This window comes from Rhinopithecus bieti, unplaced genomic scaffold, assembly GCF_001698545.2.
Source record: "Rhinopithecus bieti isolate Rb0 unplaced genomic scaffold, ASM169854v2 scaffold_315, whole genome shotgun sequence".
In the NCBI taxonomy this organism is placed as follows: domain Eukaryota; kingdom Metazoa; phylum Chordata; class Mammalia; order Primates; family Cercopithecidae; genus Rhinopithecus; species Rhinopithecus bieti.
In genome coordinates this window covers 2,856,191-2,864,043 of record NW_016803481.1, presented here as the reverse complement: position 1 = coordinate 2,864,043, position 7,853 = coordinate 2,856,191, and the positions used below count along the sequence as shown (strand labels likewise).

Below are 7,853 nucleotides of genomic sequence, written 5' to 3'. Positions count from 1 at the left end.
AAAGATTCCCCTTGCGGGGCAGCCACCAAAAAAAAATTCCGTCTTTAAAAAAAAAAGGTTTATTCAACCCCAAAAAAAAAAAAAAAAAAGGCAAACAAAGAAAAGGCACAAAAAATATATATACCAAGAATGAAAAAGAAACCATAATTGCAGATACTGTGAATACATTTATACCAAGAAATATTAAAGATTAGATGAAATGGATTTTCTTCTGAAATATAAAAATTTCTAAAATTGACTCCATGATGGATAAAAAGACCTGAGTAAGTCAACCACCATTTTAAAAATTCAATCAGTGCTGAAAATCTTCCCCCACACCCATCCCCCCACGAGACACCACGCCCAGATGGTGTTGTAAATTATTTTTTTTAACCTTCAAGGAGCAAATAAATAACTCATCTCTTATTAAACTGTTTCAGAGACAAGGAAAAGATAAACATCCACCCAACTAATTTTATGAGCTAATTTATAAGGTTAGTACTATGTCAAAACCAGACAAGAATAGAAAAGTAAATTATACACAAATCCTACTTACATTCATAGATGCAAAAGTCCTAAATACAATGCTTACCTTTTTGCCTTCTTGTGTCTTATCCAGGATGTCTACTCTGGATGAAGCTCCTGCTTGCTGTGCAAGGAGATTGGTAAGGTCTGGTAAGGAAAGTGTGATAACATCTTGGGTCTTTAACTCTAGTTAAATTTCCTCACTGTGTTAACTCATTTGCCTCCTTCCAAGGCCTCTTCTCATCATAAAGGACTCCCATATTAACATTATAGGACTTTTTCTGAGCCATATGAACAAATGACATCACCAGCTTGTATTTTTGCTGTTATTTATGAAAGCAGTAGTTTCTGCTTATCATGCTGAATTCAAAGTATTGCCCTAGGACTTCATCAAGACACAGTACGTGATCTATAAAGGCAAAGACAAGTTTAGGAGCCTCTAAGATTCACAAGGCCTTGGCCAAGCATCACTTATAGAGTTTGATTTGCCATGCAACTTCCAGAGAGATGCTTTTTTTTTTTTTACAAAGATAGTTTTCCTCCCTTATGAGGGCAGCTGAAAAATCAAGAGTGAAATTCAGCTGAGATAAGTGGATTATTCACTAGCAACTGCAGAAATCTACATAGGGTGGAGTAGAAATTTACATAGAACAGAGGTCCCCAACCCCTGGGCCACATGGCAGGAGGTCAGTGGTAGGTAAGTAAGCAAACCTTCATCTGTATTTACAGCCATTCCCCATCACTCATATCACCACCTGAGCTCTCCTTCCTGTCAGATCAGCGGTGGCATTATATTCTCACAGAAACATGAACCCTACTGTGAACTGCACATGCAAGGGATTTAGGCTGCGAGCTCCTTTTGAGAATCTAATGCCCAAAGATCTGTCACTGTCTCCATCACCCCCAGATGGGACTATCTAGTTACAGGAAAACAAGCTCAGGACTCCCACTGATCCTACATTATGATGAGCTGCATAATTATTTCATTATATATTGCAATGTAATAATAATACAAATAAAGTGCATAATAAATGTAATGTGCTTCAATCATTCCCAAACCAACTCCCCATCCAATCCTCCCAGATGTGGAAAAACTGTCTTCCAAGAAACTGGTCCCTGGTGCCAAAAAGGTTGAGGAGTGCTGACCTAGAAGATAAGCTGAGATCGTAAAACCCAGAAAATCTGTCATTCAAATATAAATATGTTGCATATGTTACATACATATTCTATTAGGTGAAACATATTTAAATTAAGTCCTCTTAGGCTAACTAGACTGCTGTTGACTAGTTCCTGAAAGAAGATGCTCGTGAGTGGCAATAGATGTCTGGGAATAAAAGGACAGAGTGCCTGGAACAGGCCTTTGGTAGCCTCTTAGATCAGAGACTGTGCAAACCTGCATGTTGTCTCCCTGTTGTATCCTGAGCTAAGCAAACTGAAACCATACTGCTGGATCTTAAACTGTGAAACTACAATACTCTTGGGAGCTTATCATCAGCTTGCAAGCTGTTGAACAAGACCCTGATAAACTTATTACCACTGGGGACAGGATATAGACTTGTCTGCACTAGAATTCTAACCTTCACCCTAATCCACTTAGCCCCAGCCCAGCTGCAGACATACAATTTCTGATAATGCTTCTTTTTCTATCTGTGTTGATTTTTACTCACTATTTACTTTGGCAAGGCATACTAAGACCTCAGCAGCTTGGAGCTAGCAGAGACATGAAAATGTCTGAACCAAATGGAGTAAAAGCTGTGGGATATCACCCCAACTTCAGAGGTAGGCACAGAAAAGAGCAGTCACATGACCATGCACATTTTTTCCAAAAAAATATGAACTACATTAAAGTAAGGATTTTGTTTTGTCTGACTCATTTCTGCATCCCAAGTCTAGATCCGTACCTGGAACACTGGACATTGGATATATATTATAAATATGTGTTACACAAATTGAGGTTTTAATTCTGGTAGCAAGCAGGACTGGGTGTGCAGTTAGATGAGTGTATTGTAGGCAAAGTTAGGAGTCAGATCACTTACAGGATCTCATCCACCCAGCCTCTTCATCAGTAGCAGGACACAAACCACTGAAAATTCCCCTGGGCCGAAACAAAGTTGAATCACAAGTTTTAAAAAATGTGATTGATGTCAGACATTTCATTATCAGAAAACAACAAAAACAGTGAGGCAATGTCTAGGACAGGGTTCCTTAATCTCAGCACTGTTGACTTTGGGGCCTGTGGGGGGCTGCGCCATGCATCTTAGGGTGTTGGTCAGCATCATCCCTGGCCTCTACCCACTAGAGGCCAACAGCACCCCCAACCCCCAACAGTTGTGACAACCAAAAATGTCTTCAAACCTGGTCAAATATCCCTCTGGAGTATGGGGAATGCGGGATTTGCCTCCTTTAGAGAAACACTGGTCTACGGTTTTGAGAACAAAAAGGATACAGCCACCAAGTTGTCATTCATATGTGAAGGACACTGCCATGTTCAGATTTCAAGTCATGTAAGATACACCAGTCTTAAAGGGAAAAAATTACTTAAGAATATATTGCAGCCAACTGAATCATGAATCAAAATCAAGTATGGAGACGAAAAAGAAGGGGGCTGTGAATGATAAACCAATATCACAATGACCTTCATTTCCACCGTAATGAGTCTAAATGTGGATTTATTTTCATTTGTATTACAAAGGATTCTGAATTCAAAATGACATTTTCAACTTGAAGATTCATGTCTTTCTTCAATTCTGGAAAATTCTCCATTTTGATTGATTGGGTTCTAGCCAATGGAATAAAATCCTCCCAGATACAATCCTGTCTTCTCTTTCTACAAGCTGGAAGCAGAATACATCAAGACCCTAAAGGACAGCAGAACCTCAAGATGAAGAGAGTTGCTGCACCTCAGTCACTCTGTGGAAGACACACTCAACTCGCATCAGGCTGTTAGATGGGCATAAACTTCTATTGCATTCAGCCAATATATTTTGAGGCATATTTGTTATATTAAATAGCAGTTAGTATCATCTTAAACTAAGATAAGCCAAGGGAGGCATAAAATAGGTGATCCAATGCAGGGAAGGACAACGGGAATTCCCAGATGAATTGCAAAGGGAGGTCCCAGGACTACAATTGGGAAGTGGTCAAGAGAGCAAAGTTAGTCCACATTAGAAACGAAGGCAGAGGGCTCCAGGAGGGACGAAATCAGAAGGAAAAAAAAAGATGGGGATGGGTGGGAACTGGTGAGATTGTGTGAAAAACTGGATCAAGCAGTATTTTGCATTGTTAATGGAGGATATACAAACAGCAAGAAATTCTAACAAAGCCAAGAAAAAATAATCCAAGGAAATCTGCTTTGGGAAATAAGAAGTTGACACAGAAATGTGAACCAAACATCCAACTTAGCTCATCGGGGAGCAATATTCACATTTTCACAATATTGCACACACTGAGTCTTGATCTAAGCAGAAATGTGCTAGAATTCTGCTGTGAGGATATCTGTGCATACATGTGTGTGAGATGGTGTAAAAATGTGAAATCCTTGGCTTCCATCATTAGAAGTTGCCAGATAATTTTGACGATAAAAAACTGAAAAGTCAAGAAATAGTAATTTAAGTATCTATTTAGATTGAAAAGGTATATACAGTGGTTGCCTCTAGGAAGTAGATATCTAGGGTGGGAAAGAAAGGCTTAGGAGGCTGCTCTTTGTCATTGTAAACATTTTGCTACTATTCAGCTTTCAAAAATATGTACATGTAGGCTGGGTGCAGTGGCTCATGCCTGTAATCCCAGCACTTTGGGAGGCCAAGGTGGGCAGATCACTTGAGGTGGGGAGTTCAAGACCAACCTGACCAAGATGAAGAAACCCCGTCTCTAGTTAAAAAAAAAAATTACAAAATTAGCCCAGCGTGGTAGCGCATGCCTGTAATCCCAGCTACTTGGGAGGCTGAGGCAGGAGAATTGCTTGAACCTGGGAGGAATAGGTTGCGGTAAGCCGAGATTACGCCATTACACTCCAGCGTGGGCAACTAGAGCGAAACTCTGTCTCAAAAACAAAAAAAAAGTACATGTATTCCTTTGATAAAAAGAAATATTTTAAAAAATAAGAATAAAGTCCCACTTCCATCAGGTATTTCTCGTGCAGGGCAGGCAAACCCCGAAGTGAAGCTTAGCCCACTGGGTTTCTGGCTTGGCCCAGGAAAGAATTCAAGGGCAAACCAGAGGCAGAAGAAAACAGCCTTATTGAAGTGTTACAGCTTGGTGACTACACCTGCAGAGCAGGGTTACCCCACAGGCAGTGAGTAGCAGCTCAGAGCACTTTTGCAGTCATATTTATGCTGACTTTTAATTGCATGCAGACTAAAGGGTTGTTTATGTAGAAATATCTAGAGAAGGGATAATAACTTTTGGGTCCTTGGTTCATTGCCACACAAAGGGGCTGTAATGCCCCAATGTTGCCATGGCAATGGTAAACTGACATGGCACACTGATGGGCATGTCTGATTGAAAGTTGCTTTGCCCTGGCCCTGTTTTAGCTAGTCCTCTCAATCTGGTCTTGCGCCAGAGCAAAGCCTCTGGAGTCAAGTCCCGCCTCCTACATTATTTCCAATCTTCAGCCTAGATGCAGCATACTTTTTAAATGGTTTATATTCAGGAAAGGGTTAAATTTACCTTAATTGCAGGAGGTAAAAAAAATCATTGTGCTCTGATGTTGCCTTTTGTGGAGTCAATTGATTATTTGGGTTCTCCCTTCAAAAAAACACTACTAAGAGAATAAAAAAGGACTAGTGCTGAATGTTAGAATCATTTACGATGGGACTGAAATCTAATGAGCGTGCATTTTAGTCACTAAATTGTTGCTTCAGAGTTATAATAAAGAACAATTAGATGGATCTGTGATGCGATAATGAAATGCTATTTCAGCCTGTAAGATGTGAAAAACCTCTTTCTATAAAAACCTCACCAGTGGGCACATTTTAGCTGTTGCCGTATCTGCATCTATAGTAACAAATAATTTACACACAATTTGTCCCTCACAAGAAGAGAGTAAAGAAAAAACAAATGGTGGTCATGAGCATGTCAATCATATACCTACTCTCTATTTCTAAAAGAAACCCAAGCTCAAATAGCCCATTCCACTGTCAGATCATGGGTTTGAATTTATGTCCAAATTATCAGCTGAGGAAACATGCCAGTCATGAGGTTTGACAGTGAAAGGAGAGAACACAAAGATCAGAATGAGTGAACTTCCTTGTCTCTCTTCAGCCAACCGTGCCCTACTTAAATTCTCTTCTCTAGTGTTCCTCTTTTTCCACCTTTATCTGTCCATCACCTTCCTCCTCTCTTAAAGCCTCCTCCTCCCATCTCCAATGCCCCTGCAAGGGAGCTTTGAGAAGGCTAAAGATCACTCTAAACCCCTTACCTCCTTTTTCCAGGCCCCCTGTATAGCTCCTGGAAGGAAGTTTTGTTACCCTTATGTGAAGGTGAATGTCTTTATTGATTTTTGAAAAATTCAAACATCCAAATCAGTGATTCTAGTCCATGCTCGGTGAATGCTTGATACTGTTTTTGGAACTGAACTGTGCTGGCATCCAAGCTAAGCAAAGTCAATGGAGTGAATGAATAAAGCCTGTGCCAGCCCTCCAACAGGTGTTGACAGTGGGCTGTACATGGGTCATCTGAAAGTTAAGCAGAAAATAATGCTATTCCATCTGAGCCCGAGCCAGCACATGCTAGGAGTGAGAGAGCAGCCACCTTGCTAGACAGCTGCTATCCCACTGGAAGAGAATATTCGTCCTCACTGAAATCTGAGAGGCTATATTAATCCAGAGAGACTGGAGAGCTTGCCTTCTGCTTTGAGGTCTCCTCCTCCTCCTTCTTCTTTTATTTTATTTTTAGAGAAAAGGTCTCTCTCTGTCTCCCAGGCTGGAGTGCAGTGACACAATCACAGCTCACTGCAGCCTCTAACTCCTGGGCTCAAGCTCTCCTCCCATGTCAGCTTCTTGAGTGGCTGAGACTACAGGTATGTGCCACCACACCTGTCTGATTTATTTTTATTTATTTTGTAGAGACGATGTCTGGCTATGTGACCCAGGCTGGTCTCAAACTCCTGGCCACAAGCAATCCTGCTGCCTCAGCCTCCCAAAGTGTCCTCCATTGTCTTTATAAGAGTGAGCTAATAAGGGGTAGGGAATTCGTCTTGTGTCAGCATCTGATTTCCCACCGCCATCCCTGCAAGAGTGAGGGCACCAGCATTTCTGTGCAGGGAGATTATGTGAAATTCTAACGGGTGGAGGGTGGGAGAAAGGAACGTGTTTCAAAGGAAAAGTAAAAATAGTTGACAAAGGGAGGACAACCCCCAAACAAGAAGGACCTTCTTATGAATTATATTGATTTTCCCTGCCCGGCCACCTTTCTCCCTTGTTTAGGGGAAGCATGGTGGAGTGGAGAAGAACATAATTCTGCAGCTGGGCTAGCTGAGCTGGAATCTTGTCTGCCAGAATACTTCAGGCAAGTTAGTTAACCTTGGGGACTCGGGTGCTTCATCCCTACAATAGAGCTATAGCACCTATATTGCTGAGAGGATGAAAGCAAATCTATTGCATTAGTCCGTTTTCACACTGCTATAAAGAATCGCCTGAGGCCGGGTGCGGCAGCTCACGCCTGTAATCCCAGAGCTTTGGGACGCTGAGGTGGCCGGATCACGAAGTCAGGGTATCGAGACCATCCTGGCCAATATGATGAAACCCCATCTCTACCAAAAACACAAAAATTAGCTGGGCATAGTGGCATGCACTTGTAATCCCAGCTACTTGTGAGGCTGAGGCAAGAGAATCCCTTGAACCCGGGAGGCAGAGGTTGCAGTGAGCCGAGATTATGCCACTGCATTCCAACCTGGCAACAGAGCGAGACACCCTCTAAAAAAAAAAAAAGAAAAAGAAAAAAAACCGCCCGAGGCTGGGTAATTTATCAGGAAAGGAGATTTAATTGACTCACCATTCTGCGTGGCTGGGGAGAACTCACTCAGGAAACTTTCAATTATGGCGGAATAAGAAGGAGAAGCAAGCAGCTTCTTCACAAGATGGCGGAGGCGGGGAAAGTGCCACACTTCTAAACCATCAGATCTCATGAGAACTCACTCACTCTCACGAGAACAGCATGGGGGAAATTTCCCCCATGATCGAATCACCTCCCACAACGCCCTCCCTTGGCTTGTGGGGATTACGATTCGAGATGAGATTTGGGTGGGAACACAGAGCCAAACCATATAATCTATTAGTGCTTAAAACACTACCTAGTATCTTGTAGGTAATCAAGTATGAGTTTTCGTAGCTGTTATTTTTATATTGAGG

General features: G+C 41.7%; 1 long non-coding RNA gene across 1 annotated transcript in view; it reads right to left on the bottom strand.

Moving 5' to 3' along the window:
• LOC108537231 (uncharacterized) overlaps positions 1 to 7,575 on the bottom strand; it is a 56,972-nt gene extending 49,397 nt beyond the window's left edge. Inside the window, exons 1-2 of the long non-coding RNA XR_001887732.1 lie at positions 7,498 to 7,575; positions 572 to 628 (exon numbers count right to left, since the gene is read on the bottom strand). This is a non-coding gene — a long non-coding RNA (uncharacterized LOC108537231). The remainder of the gene's footprint in view (positions 1 to 571; positions 629 to 7,497) is intronic.
• Positions 7,576 to 7,853: the final 278 nt, after the last annotated feature.